This window comes from Bombus flavifrons, chromosome 4 (genome assembly GCF_040668555.2).
Source record: "Bombus flavifrons isolate JBK064 chromosome 4, iyBomFlav1_principal, whole genome shotgun sequence".
Classification (NCBI taxonomy): Eukaryota; Metazoa; Arthropoda; class Insecta; order Hymenoptera; family Apidae; genus Bombus; species Bombus flavifrons.
Window position 1 is genome coordinate 9,680,911 of NC_138445.1, and position 13,305 is coordinate 9,694,215.

General features: G+C 39.9%; 1 long non-coding RNA gene across 2 annotated transcripts in view; it reads left to right on the forward strand.

Moving 5' to 3' along the window:
• Positions 1-13,305, forward strand: part of LOC138179070 (uncharacterized) — a 174,511-nt gene that overhangs the window by 88,446 nt on the left and 72,760 nt on the right. The gene's annotated exons all lie outside the window — the stretch shown is intronic.

Consider the following 13,305-nt stretch of genomic DNA (forward strand, 5'->3'; position numbering starts at 1 on the left):
TTCCACGGTGCACAGAAACTCGAGTCGCGATTGGTCGGCCACAATAAGCACCGATCGGACGTACCTGTCTGCACCATCGAGCAGACAGGATAGAACCGACTGGAGAAGAGAGAAAGACGATGGGTATCGTGTGGGTGATGACTAATAGATTTCGTGCTCTGGCCCATCCATCTCGCGTTCTCGAACTGCCTCGACACAAATCGATCTTGCCGAGGCGGTCGCGTCTACGAAACACAGAGGATATCGGCTATCGATAGATCCCTCGACTCGTCCTACCTCTTTTCTCTCTCGCTCTCTTCTTCGGATGCATTTATAACATTGGCCACGGCCCTGAACCGATCGCTCGCGAGAGGCTTGGACGGTTTGTCATTATGAATATTCTACGGATGATCTTCTGTCAGACACCGGCGAAAGTTAGGCGACTGCGCTCGTCACTGTGTCTACGAGAGAGCGAGCCTATTTCAGAGAAAGAGTATTAGCCAGGATTAAGAAAGTATCGTCGTGGAAAGGCTGTGTTTCTTCGCGTATAACATCTCTGTGATGTATTTCTAATGCGATTTGAATTAGCTGTTCAGGGTAAAGAAATAGAATGTGAAAGTAGTTATTCGGATCGAGTGATACGTTTGAGAAGTCATCGATTACTAAAATTTATCGCACTTGTTCGAGCTTGTAACGTTCGACGTTAGCAATGCCAATATATCAAACTAACGTGCAACGTAGAATTTTGAATGTCATTGTCGTTTACTAGAATGTTCAACCGTTACTTCCAACATGTTCTAACTTAACATGTGTTTCATTGTTAAACATCCGTTTCGTAAGAGATACGTAACACTTATTGGTCGCTCGTCGTATTTTTGTACTGTATCATGCTACGTTTATGATGGATTTTTGGAACGATTTATCTTCCAACGATGTAGCCCAATTTTCTAGAATTTTGTAGTTGTAGAACTTTGTTTCCCTCGTTCGTCAATATGTTAAATAACCAACACTAAAATAATTTGTAATATATATTATAAGTATCACAAGTATATAATATACTCCACATTAGTCTGTGGACCAAGTTCAATAGCAAAGGTTCCTCGTATTCGATCCGCGAGGGAATCCATCGATCGTGATCTGCGAAACCGACAGAGTCGGCTTAATCTCAATTAGCAAATTCGTGCCGTCCAGCAAAATAATAAATTACACGTCGTTAGAGCGGTCCCTGGCGATCGTCACGCGTGCACAGGGACGCAAGAAACGCGGCTGGACAAGGAACCGGGGAAACGGCCGATTAAACGAACGATAAAAATGCCGGTGCAATTTACAGGCGGGTCGTTGGATCGCGGAATAATTGTCATCGCCGATGTCCCGTGGCACCGTGGCGCCACTCATAGCCAATTAGCCGATGCAATTAAAGAATTACACAGCGATGCACCTCTAATCCTGAATTCCGCGGCCAAGTTCAAGGCAAAACGATGGTGACATCATCGTCTGTCTCTTTTTTTATCTCTCTAACGTTAACGCTGCATCGCCGAAGAGAGGAGGAATTCTACGACGAAGGGAGAACGCGATGCGCCAGTAAAATCAACCCTTTACGATTCATGCGAGAACATAATGTGCCAGACGTCTCCATACTTTGTCGTTCGTGACATCAGCACTGTAGTTGAAGACGAGTCGGTGTTTCTGGGTTTCGTTGCTACGATGAGATATTGGTATAAGGAAGAGGGTTGTGCAGGGTGTTTTGTGGAGGGAACGTCGTGGAATGTAGAGTTTCTAGGGAATTGGGAATCCTAGGAAAAAATTTGTAAATAAATATATTTCTTTATTACTTCTTACTATTCAGATAAATTATTATCGTTTTAGCGTTGCTCGAGAAGAGTAATTTATGAGGTTGATTTTAGGAAAAGATCGTGGGAATAAATTGGATAAATTTTTGAGCTATTTTAGAAATGTGATTAGGGAAAAATGTTGCGAATAAATAATTCTTCCTCGTTCTTTCTTATTGTTTACATGGATTGTCATATCACGTTATAAAACGATAAGACGTGGAACTGGCTTTTTTTTAGAAACTTTGTGCTACCAGAACTGGTTCATTTTTTTACCCCAGTGTTGTCCGCGTTGCGAAGATGCATTGGACGCGAGATCGTGTTAGTAAAAACGACAATGTAGAACAAATTATGAGGTTCGAGGTTGGCCCCGTCTCCTCGCGGCAGCTCGTCTATAAGATTTACGTACTTCAGCCTCGCGAATGCCAATAAATAATCGATTCGGCGAGCGGGAACAATGACTAGCCGCTTTCCTCGCAGAAATCTTTGGCACGGCGATTCACTCGTGCCGGAGCTGCCTTGAAATATGGCGAGTCGTAAATATTTTCCGGTGGAAATATTTTGTCACCTTTATTGCCGCGAGCTTTTTGTTCGATCGTAAATTCGGTGGCTAGGCGTGTTAAAGAAAGAGCACAGGTACCACTTCTGTATTTCCTGATGATGTACTTCTCGATATTTTATTCTTCTTTCATTATTCCAATAATGATTAATAGTTAATAGATTATCATATAGCGAGTAACAAATTTTCATTAGTATTAAATGATCGATTTGTTTCGCTCAAACAACAGAAAGCTTGTCCAACCTGAAAATTCGAATGAAATAAAGCTACAAAATATTCTTGCTGAGAAAAACAAATTTTTACGGCTTTTCAAAATACGCAGATACATACTTGGGTGTTTCTCAATAACTCGGAACGTCCGTTTGGTTTCGAGCAGAGAATTCGTTTTTTAGCGTTCTTTCATTAATGTCATACACGTGTCGCGTTGACAACATGTACAAATATTCCATTTATCCTTATCCTTTTCCAACTTCCTTCTTTTTTTCTCTTTTTTATCTGATTTTTATCTGATCAAGAGGAAGGATTACATTTGTTGATCGCGACGTATTATTATCTCACCAGCAATTTATTGCCAATGATAATATTTTCTGAGCAAATAATAAAAATAGCCAAGACGGGGACGTCGTAAATAATTGGACGGCTCGAAGAACGAGGTTCAGGATCTTGGAACATCAGTTTCGACAGCGTTTACGAGGGGATCGTAAGCTAAACGGTCGAAAGTGAATTCCAGGTGTGTACTTTCCAAAAGTTTATGGCAACGGACAAAGGAAAGTCAGAATGCCTGAATGTCTCTCTGGACCCTCTCCTCTTCTCTTCTCGTTCTCGGACTTTTGACTTCTGCCTGGAAGTTAATTGGTCGTGATCAATATTTTATACGCTCTTTAAACTACTAGCTCCCCGTAGAATAGAGAGTATAGAAGAGAGGGAACGGAGGGCACGAGTCGCGTTTATGGCGTTAATTTGAATACGACCGTGGTTTGTCTCGTAGCAACACATCTTTATACGAACGTTCATAAATACCGACTGCGTTAATGGCGGTCACTCCCTTGTCTAACCACGGTAGGTTTCAGTGTAACTTTACTGATGAATCACTGGGCTATTCAATTTTTTGACCACATAATAGCCATTATTTTTAATCGAAACATGGAAGATGAACGATCCATAAAACCTAGCTCTGTTACGATTATATATCTTGGTTTCTTTCTTTCTTATAATATTTGTAGTTTGAATCATTTGTTAGTCAATGTTCCTTAGTTCAATGTCCTCTTGCATAATTAATCTTGTTGTTCTTCCTGAATCTATATGGCTTGACGTGAATGTTACTGTTTGATAAATATTGTTAAAGTATATGTAGTTGTTTGCTTTTGGTATTTGATGTAATTTAGCTATAAAAAGTCTCATGGAGGACGTAGAAGCGAGAGATGCAGAAGGGTTGCAAAGAGAACGGTGGATCCATGGAAGGAAGGCACGGACTCACGCCGAGTGGGAGTGGCGTGGGTGTGTCCAACATACTAGCTCACACGATCTCCTATAAACTTTACAAACACGATGTAACGACTGCCGTTTGCACCATTTTATAGGGGCCAAAGCGGGTGATCCCGGGCGAAGTTTGGCAGACCGCGAATAATGTCCTTGTTTCCCCCTGCGGAGACTAGACATTGACACCCTCTTAAAATCGACTCGACGATGGATTCATGGCGTTCGCCGAGAAATAAACGCGTTTCGAAAGTATTTGTGTCTGAGTTATTTCTTCGGTCGATTTTAGAAGAATTTACAATTTTTCAAAATGTTTATCAGTGTTTCTGATCCATTATAAAATCATTCGAGAAATCAAATATTTCAAATTCTTGGAACAAAAGTGGAACTTCTTTTTGAGTTCAAGTTGAGGAGCGAAGATTTCGTATCATAAGTTTTTCAATTTTTCAGTTTGCAAATTTTCAAAATTTCGAGATTGCAAAGTTTGAAAATTTCAAACTTAAACGTTCCAATTGCAAGTTTAAGCTTCAAGCTTAAGCTTAGGTTTAAGCTTTATTCCATTTAAACTTCAAGTTGTATTAGAACACATTTCCAACTTTGAATAGTCTGAGGTTTCTTCATTCACTCTACAAAGAATATCATCGTTAACAAAATGTGAAGCACAGTATCTAAGTTACACTGTCATCTTCTCCCACACTTTGCTACCATATCTTTGGCGGAAAAGAGAAACTTCAAATCCAGAGTAACATGAGCGGATGTTTAAAAGACCTGGACGTTCGTCCTCGAGAGGTCCACATAAATTTTGTCGTTGACTACGCTCGAACTGGCCAAATAGCTTCCCGAAAGTGCCGTTTGCGGAATTCCGTGTTGCTGTCATAGGATTTCACGACGTCTGTTTACGCAGCTCGTGAAAAATCACTTTTCCATTTACATGGAAAGCGTGTGTTGGGCACATGGCGGAAGTGGGTCACAATGAACGCAATTTATCCTACGCACAATCTTTTTTCTTTGTCGAACTTCTGTCCGCTTAAACCACGGGATCCCTTTTTCACACTCTTAGGGCGAAAAAAAACAGACAACGTAAGTGTAACTCTACACTGCAGTCGGAATTCCGAAGATGCTGAAATATTTGTGAGTTGGAACACTAGACAAGACTAAAAACACATGCTCGAGTACTAGGGTAGACGGAAATGTGGTGGTGAAACTGCTTTTTTCATCTGTAATTTCAAATTCAGACTAAGATGGGATCGATTGTTTGCTTTCTGAAAGATTAAATATTAATCACAGCTGGAAAAATTTACTGGATGTCCAGCTGGACAAATTGTAAAGTACAAATTAAATAATAATAATAAAAAAATACTAATCACATATTCTTTCATGATCAAAAGAAGGCTAAAGAGAAAACACCACACTGACCGCACTAAAGAAATAAAATAAATAAACTCGAAGATGGTATCCCCCTGGGGGTAGCCATCTACATGTTAATTAGCAATAAAGCTAGAAAAATTTACCGGATGTCCAGCTGGACAAACTGTAAAGTACAAATTAAATAATAAAAAAAAAAAATATTCTTCCATGCTGATCATTAAAGTTTCTTTTTTCTATTCTATTTTTCTATTCTATTTTTCTATTAACTTCGGAGTATGTATCTTTAATTTTTACTATAAAGGTTCTGCTGCTTAGGTATGAATTTAATAAATGATATATTTGTTCCGGGAATTGTTTCCTGATTGTTTGTAGAAGGCATTCGTGGGATCATTAAAGTGGCTCAAATATGAATGCTTACTTCATTCCAGTCTTTTTCCTAAATCTTCTTCGTCTGTTTCGAGGAATAAATTTCAAAACGAAAGGAAGATTCGTTTCCTTGAAGGTGTCCTGAATTAGAATGTTCTAAAACAGCGTCTTTTTGTGATTTTTTCTTAGAAGGGAAAGAAAGAAATGAAGTTATTGAATTTTGAGGTATGGTTTTATATATATTTAACGAATACAAAAAAATTTTTTTTAAAGTAAAAAAAAAGATTATAACAGATTTCTAAGTCTATTTCATGGGCTGCAGTTTTCAATCGGCGGGCAAGATCCACCTCGTAATTCTTGACCGAAACAAAAAACCAAAAACTAAAAGAAGATGAACTAAAAAAGAAGGTAGAAAATAGTGTGAAATTAAAAATTTTGGCGGATTTAAAGAAAAAATATGTTTTATAAAAAGGAAAAATAAACTTTAAGGTACCACAACAATTATTTAAATAAATTTTTTGACGAACCTTTTTTTATGAAATAGGCTTAGAATCTTCTTTTTTGACTTTAAAAAAATTTTTTTCGTATTCGTTAAATATATATAAAACTATACCTCAAAATTCAATAACTTCATTTCTTTCTTTCCCTTCCAAGAAAAAAAAAAAAAAAAAATCACGAAAGGACGCTGTTTTAGAACATTCTAATTCAGGACACCTGCTTAATGCAAACTTTCCTAATCGATCTGCTCTCAATCGCCACAATCACCATTAAGATCAAGATCAAAGAAAAAGCGGCAACTATCCTAAAAATCGTGGAATACTCCTCTGAGAATCACATAGTCTCGAGGGATGAAAATATTTGCTGCGCCGGAAACCGAGATGCTTTCTTTTCTCGACAATAGCTTGGCTGTAATTTATAACTCTTCCATCAACCATATGAAACCATCGAAAACATCTGTCCACTGGACCAACAAAATTCCTTCTTCAAAACTGTATTGGAGGCAACGAAATCGTTCTTGCGACCTACCATCGAAAAACGAACGAAGTAAGAAACGAAGAGGAAGAAAGAGGGCAGGCTGTTGTTCTCGAGATACCAGAGCTTCGAAGGTAGACTGGAATAAGAGGCCGTGTCGAAAAAGCGTGGCGAATTCCTGTCGACCTAAGCGAATTCGTGAAAAGCAACGAGGGGGTCCAGTACCGTCCCAATGAATCAATAACGTCGTATCGCCATTGGTGGGCCCGGTGGAAATACGGGAAACGGTTTGTGTAGCGGCCTTTGCTCGCGAGAACGGAACAACGTTTCCCAAAGAAACGTTTCTCGTCGTTATCGAGGCCGTGAACGAAGGGGGGTCGTTGGCGCGCGCCCTGGGTTCCGCTCTAAATGGGCATAAATGGCAAACAAATACCGCCGTGGGTTCCGGTTCGACGAAAGTTGAGACGTCACGCGCGACTCTGAGCACCATGCTTTCTTGCCCTCCACAACCCCCACCCCTCTCGATTTTCCTGATTGTCGTCAGAGGGTTGGATATTGAATCTTTAGTCACAGACTTTGCAATTGTTGACACGACGTTGGTGATCCGTGAATAAAGTACCAACCTTTGTGGTTAGGATTCTTTTGGGGGAGAATGTGCTCTGATGGGAGAGACTCTAGTGTGGTGCTGTTTGATAGCGTTTATTGTGAGCAAATAGATTTGTATGAATTGGTGTCACTATTTTGGGTGATGTGAATTTTTCTTCTTGAAAAATGGACCTATAGTCACCAATACATCTTATTTCTATCAGTATGTTTCAGGATCGTTTCAAAATACTCAATCATCGCTTCTTCTATCTTTGCTCGAATTCTGTAGATTGGTTTCTCTATTTCGAAGAAACGACGATATTACTGTGCTTGCGATTTCATACATATTACACGTATGGATTTCGTAGTCGATCACCAATGGACTTTACACCCTAATTTTGGAAATTGTTTCTCACTTCTGCTGCAATAAAATACATTGTTACCTATTCCGTTATTAAACTGTAACTTCAAAATACGCAATTATCGAGTCTTCATTCTACCAAAGGAGATCTTAATTAACCAACAAAGTATAATAAGTACCATCTGTAGCGAACATCATCGTCCACGTTTCCTTCCTCAGTTTATGACCGCATTACAAGCAATACAGCTACCTGAATCAGCCGGAATAAACGAAATAGCTGCTGTCATAGATCCTTGACGATCCAATATTTCTAGAAACGATCACCGGAAGCTGATCGTCGATTCATCGTTCGCTATGATTCCTCGAAGGCGAGTTCGCTCTCGCAAGACTCCTTTAACGAAGTAGTCAGTTCGCGTTTTTACAAATTCCAGTGAGGCTCGGCGGTGCTTTCCTTCGGCCATTCGGTTCTTGCGGACGGTGTCCTCGTTCTACGTGCCTTACATTCGTGACGTGAGCGATGGCCCCGCGTAGAGCAATGACTAGCAGGTGCGTACCATAACGTACTCAATTACACGCCCCTCCCCCCTCAATGATAATTAATCACCATTAATAGCCAGCGAACTGAGAAGAACTCGGGATTTATTAATCGACCACGGCCGATTACGTTCGTAAATCAAAGGAACCCGATCGTGGCTGTGTCTTTTTGCCCTTTTGGAAACTCGCGTACCTCTTCATTTATCCGCGGAATGACCGCGTTTTTAGATGGAACGTATATTCCGGCGAAATCGTGACCGTTGCATTCTGAATCTCAATTGTTGTTTAGTATCGTGATCGAAGGTTTTTTTACCGTAAATATACTAGAATCGTCAGTAGTAAAGTTGAAGATTCAAGAAATATTCTACGCTTTATATTAGTGAATCTTTTTGTTATAATTGGATTCGACGAGATATTTCTTGATCTATGATTGAACATATACATTATCAAATTTTCTATTATAATCGAAACTTTTCTTACCACTAGGATACTAGGATTCTCGCAAACCAACTCTCTCTCTCAAAATGTAAGAAGATTTCCTACCTGATAGTTTCGAAGAATCATCATTGTCACTAACTTTCCTTTCTCGCAACAACTGCTTTTCTTCTTTAATACAACCTTCGGCGTACAACAAAATATTCTCGCAAATTCCGAACATCCCCAAGAGCAAGTTGGAACACCTTGATTTACTCGTTTTTACCAATAATTCTTCTTCGTTTGCATATTTTCTCTTTAATCTTATAATCCAACTATGGGGAACAGTGAGTAATTCCAACATAGATATTCTCCAACGATTCCAATCAAAAACTCTAAGATCCTTAATAGATGCACCTTGGTATGTTACCAACGAAACAATACATAGCGACATTAAGATACTCACGATTAAAAGAGAAATATCCAAATTCAGTAACAGATACAATATAAGAGTTAACAACCACCAAAACCCGTTAGTTACCCAATTACTTAACACGACGGATCAGATTCGCAGACTAAAAAGACATCACCCATTAGATCTAAGCATTAGATTCAACTAGAATCAAAAGTACCGCGTCAAAATAATTTACTTATAATTCTCAATGAGAATTGATTGTAAAAATTCTATCAAATGAAAAAAAGAAAAAAGAAATCCTATAATGTCCGAAACACTTGTCGATCAATTTCTCCATCGTTCGCGTAGGTAAAATCGCAGATACATGGAAGGAGATATTTACGCTGTCGACATGGACAAGGGATTTCTTGCTAGTCGACTGTCTTGTTCTCTTAGCGATCCTCGCGATGACGTCGTGGACGAAGGGCGGTTAGGTGCGCCGGCTCGGGACATAAGTCAGCCGGTATTCAATGAGTTCGAGGAAGTTGATCGCCGGTTCTTCGCACGCGAGCCGGCGTACCGACGCGAGACGACAATCGTACGGTCCGCGGACGATGCCTCGTTCCTCGCCCCGAAAAACTGGATCCCCGGCTCCGCAGCCTGAAAAGGCCGGTTTTCTGGTAAAAAGTTACGCGAGCCGCTCGCCAAAATCGTTAAGGTCGACGCGAGGCGACGCTGCTTTTTTCTACGCGTTCCCCGAGCGAGCCGGATACCAGTTTGCGCGGAAAGGAATGGAATTATCATCGCTAGATCCTCCCCGATGATATATTCTTCAGTTTCGAGAAGATGATTCAAAGCAGAGATGGCGATATTTTTGTCGAAAGTTTGTTTGGTGGATTGTCAGATGAAAAAATTAAGCATGATTAATCATTTTTAGAAACTGTAAGATCGCGAGTTTGATTCGATGTGTATTATCGTTATTTTCATTTGTTTAATTTTATTGCGTTTCTAAATTGGTGTCTTGTGGCCTTTTAATTAAACGTGTTTCAAGTAGAAACTCGGCTCATTTTTATTGGGAAGGTTAACAGATCTCTGGTGAGAAAATCGGCAGTAAAACATAATTTTTACGATTACGATTTTACAGTTAGTTTATTCAATTTCGATGTACGTAATGATGTAAAATTTTCATATATATACGGTGTGTATTAGTTTCGAAATTTATATGTAAATCCCGGGGAGAAAGATTGCGAAAATGTAAAAGTCGTGCAACATCTTGCAGCAGTGCTAAGAAAATCAGCGGTATCGCCCTTTTTGCCATTATCGCGCCCATTAATGCGAGTAAAGTCACTAACATACACCTTTCGATAATAATAATCCCTATAAAGAGATCGGTATCAGCATCAGAGAACAGGCGAATGGCATTAGCGATGTGTTAGCGATACCACGTGGCACGAAAAATCACTTTCGTGAGACCTGAACGAGCTGAGCTCCTACTGTGGCAACAGGAAAAATATTTCAGAAGTTTGTGTATACGCTGTGTGTCGAGGCCGATCTAGTGGATTGTTTATCGTGCTACTCGATTAACTAGAATCAAGAGACTTTTTCCGAGCAAATGGAAGCTTTTATCGTGTCAGGTTTTTAGAAAAATATCCTGAGGAAGCTATTTTCTCGACTGAATTGCTCGATGTATAAATAAATTAAGAATATAAGTTAAGGAAATAAAACGCCTGTAGCGCTTGCGTTGCGTTGCGTTGTCGTACAAAGAGACTGCTTAAAAATTGAGTGGCTCATCAGCTCGTTACATTATTACCCGACGCGCACATTCGTTTTCACGACCTTGTAATAAAAATACAAAATTTCAGGAACGATCGTGGTGTCTCGTTGACATCTAACAATCAGAAAATCGAACAAATTATCGTAAACAGGGGTTCGTGTGTGTAATTCGCAAAAATTAAATAAATTAGCTCGCTTAAGAGACGGGTGTCTACAAACTTATTTAATAGAATCGAGCAATTCAGAGTATCATAAATATACAAATATAAAAATAATCGAAATACAGGTAAAATTTAAAAGGTTCGTCGTCTACCATAGAGACGTGTGCCCTAAAAGTTATCGAATAGAATTAAGAACTCGAATTACCGCAAACGAGCTATCACGCACAAAATACAAAAATAATCCATACGTAATAAGAATTTAAAAAATGTATTTCTCATCTAAAGGAGAAAAAAAAAAAAAATAGAAAAGGGAAGAGAAAAAAAATGTGTATATAAAAATCACTGAATAGGATCTAAGCAACCCCATCGATTGTCCCCAAATGATCTACGATCTGTTTATATTTCCTGCGATCCGGATAGAAAGGTAGAAAGTTCCATCGTTGAAAAGGCAGGTGGTTCCGAGGGGAGCTCTTATTTTCCATCGAGGTTAACAGATTATGAAGACGTCCGCGACCGAAACGCGCATAATCGCACCTGTACGCGTTTTCCCATACGCCCTCGCTCTCTGCACCTCTTCTCCAGGGCGTGACTGTGAAAACCACCAAGGCCCAAACAAGCCCATTCGCCATGGTCGAGCGAGAGACACGAAGATACTGCCCGATAGAAGAAGAGTTCCTCTCTCGCTCTCTTTTTCTCTTTTTATACTCCAAGTCACTATAGAAAGTTCGTGCGTGGACCGAGTTTACCTGACTTATGGGGGCCCAACATTCGGCATTATTTATGGCCCAAAGAGCTTCAATGCTCCCAAAAGAACTAGTTCTCTTTCTCCCTCTCTCTCTCTCTCTACCGTTTGTCTTCTTTCACGGCTTCTCTGTCTCATCTTTGTCCATCGAATCGCGAAACTACGATTTCTACGTCGTTTTGTCGAAACACGGAATCCAAAGAGTATGCTAGCCGTGTCGAATTCGTCAATGGATACATTTTCCGTCGTTTTCTTACATTTCTGGACAGTTTAAAGCTTAATAGTATGGAAGAATATGAAAAGGAAGTTTACCAAATGAGCGAATGTCCGATATGGTGAAAGAATATGCAAATGGTATTCTTCCATCGTTCCTTTTATTTTACTGGATAGTTGGATGGTTGACAGCAGGGAAGTGAAGGATAGAATGCTCACGAGATGAATGAATGTTAGAGACGATGGAAGAATAGGATGTGTTAAACGTTTCTTGAACTTTTAGTATGGGTTAAGGTCAGTTTAATTTAATTTGGTTGGATGGCGAGAGAAAGCAGTGGTTCGGTTATTGATGATCTTCCGTGTGAACGGGTATAAGTTTTGTAGACTAATGGTTTAAATATTCGGTTATTTATTCTCTTTATTTGAAGACAGTGTAGGGATGAAACGATCTTAAGAGACTTGGATTTAGTTTGAAGATTATTCAAATATAAATTATCTTCTAATGCGTAATAGTTGCTAAGAACTATTAAAATCACGCTCCGATACTTCCATTCTATTATGTTCATCTCATTATCAAAGCCGACACTATGAATCGTTACACATCAAACTATTTGCGATACCACAAAAAGTGTTAGCAGGTATCTGCTTAGTTTCGTACGAAATATTTAAATCATCCCTTCAACACCTACCTACAGCTGGCTACTAAAGAACAGCGCTACAAATGCTAAGGAGATCGCAAATCGTGCGGACAAGTATCTAATTTCAAGCGCCATCCACTTGGCTTTGAAACGCGATTTCTATTCGCGTGGCGAGAAGCCAGCGAAGTGAATTTGTCACTTGGCGCTGGCAGCATTGCCGCGTAAATTCTTTTGCCGCGCGTCCTCTCGTTAACATTGTTCGCGCCTACGCGCGCGAGAACGCGCGGCGGGTGGCGCGTCTCCGTGTCACCTGCCGGCTGCTCGTCCAGATCGACCCGATAAAACGGCAGCCTTATCGCTCTTTCGTGACGCTATGCGGCCAGGTTAATTGTCCTGGCAATTACGTGGATCGATAGCATCCGTTGACGATCGATTCCGATAGAAAGTTGGCGCGTGGTTATTGGGCAACGCGTGTGCATGTTCTTTCAGAGTCATTTCCATTCGTTCGCTCGTCTTTGAGATATCGAAACGGTAAACGAGTGAATGATACAGATGCATTGCGATGCATGTAAAGACGAAGAAGGAACGTGTGACTATGGGGAAACTTTGCACGATGAATGAAAAATTGGCGGTGAACGCGAGATTATGCGAGATTTTCAGATAGCAATATTGGAAAATTACATCATTGGAAAGTTACGTTACGTCGTTTAGGATAATCTATAAAACATTGCTGGACCAACACGTGAAGATTCTTCCAATTCTCATCACGAGTCCTAACAAATGTGACATTTTCAAATGACTCTCCGTTTGGCTTAGTCCATCAGTCTTCAGATCGGTTAAATTGGGATTCAGAAATGAAACGATATTTCCGTTGTCAAATATTCAAGTCAGATTCGATATGTTCTATTTGTTAAAACTGGATTGATCGTTTTACTTCCTCC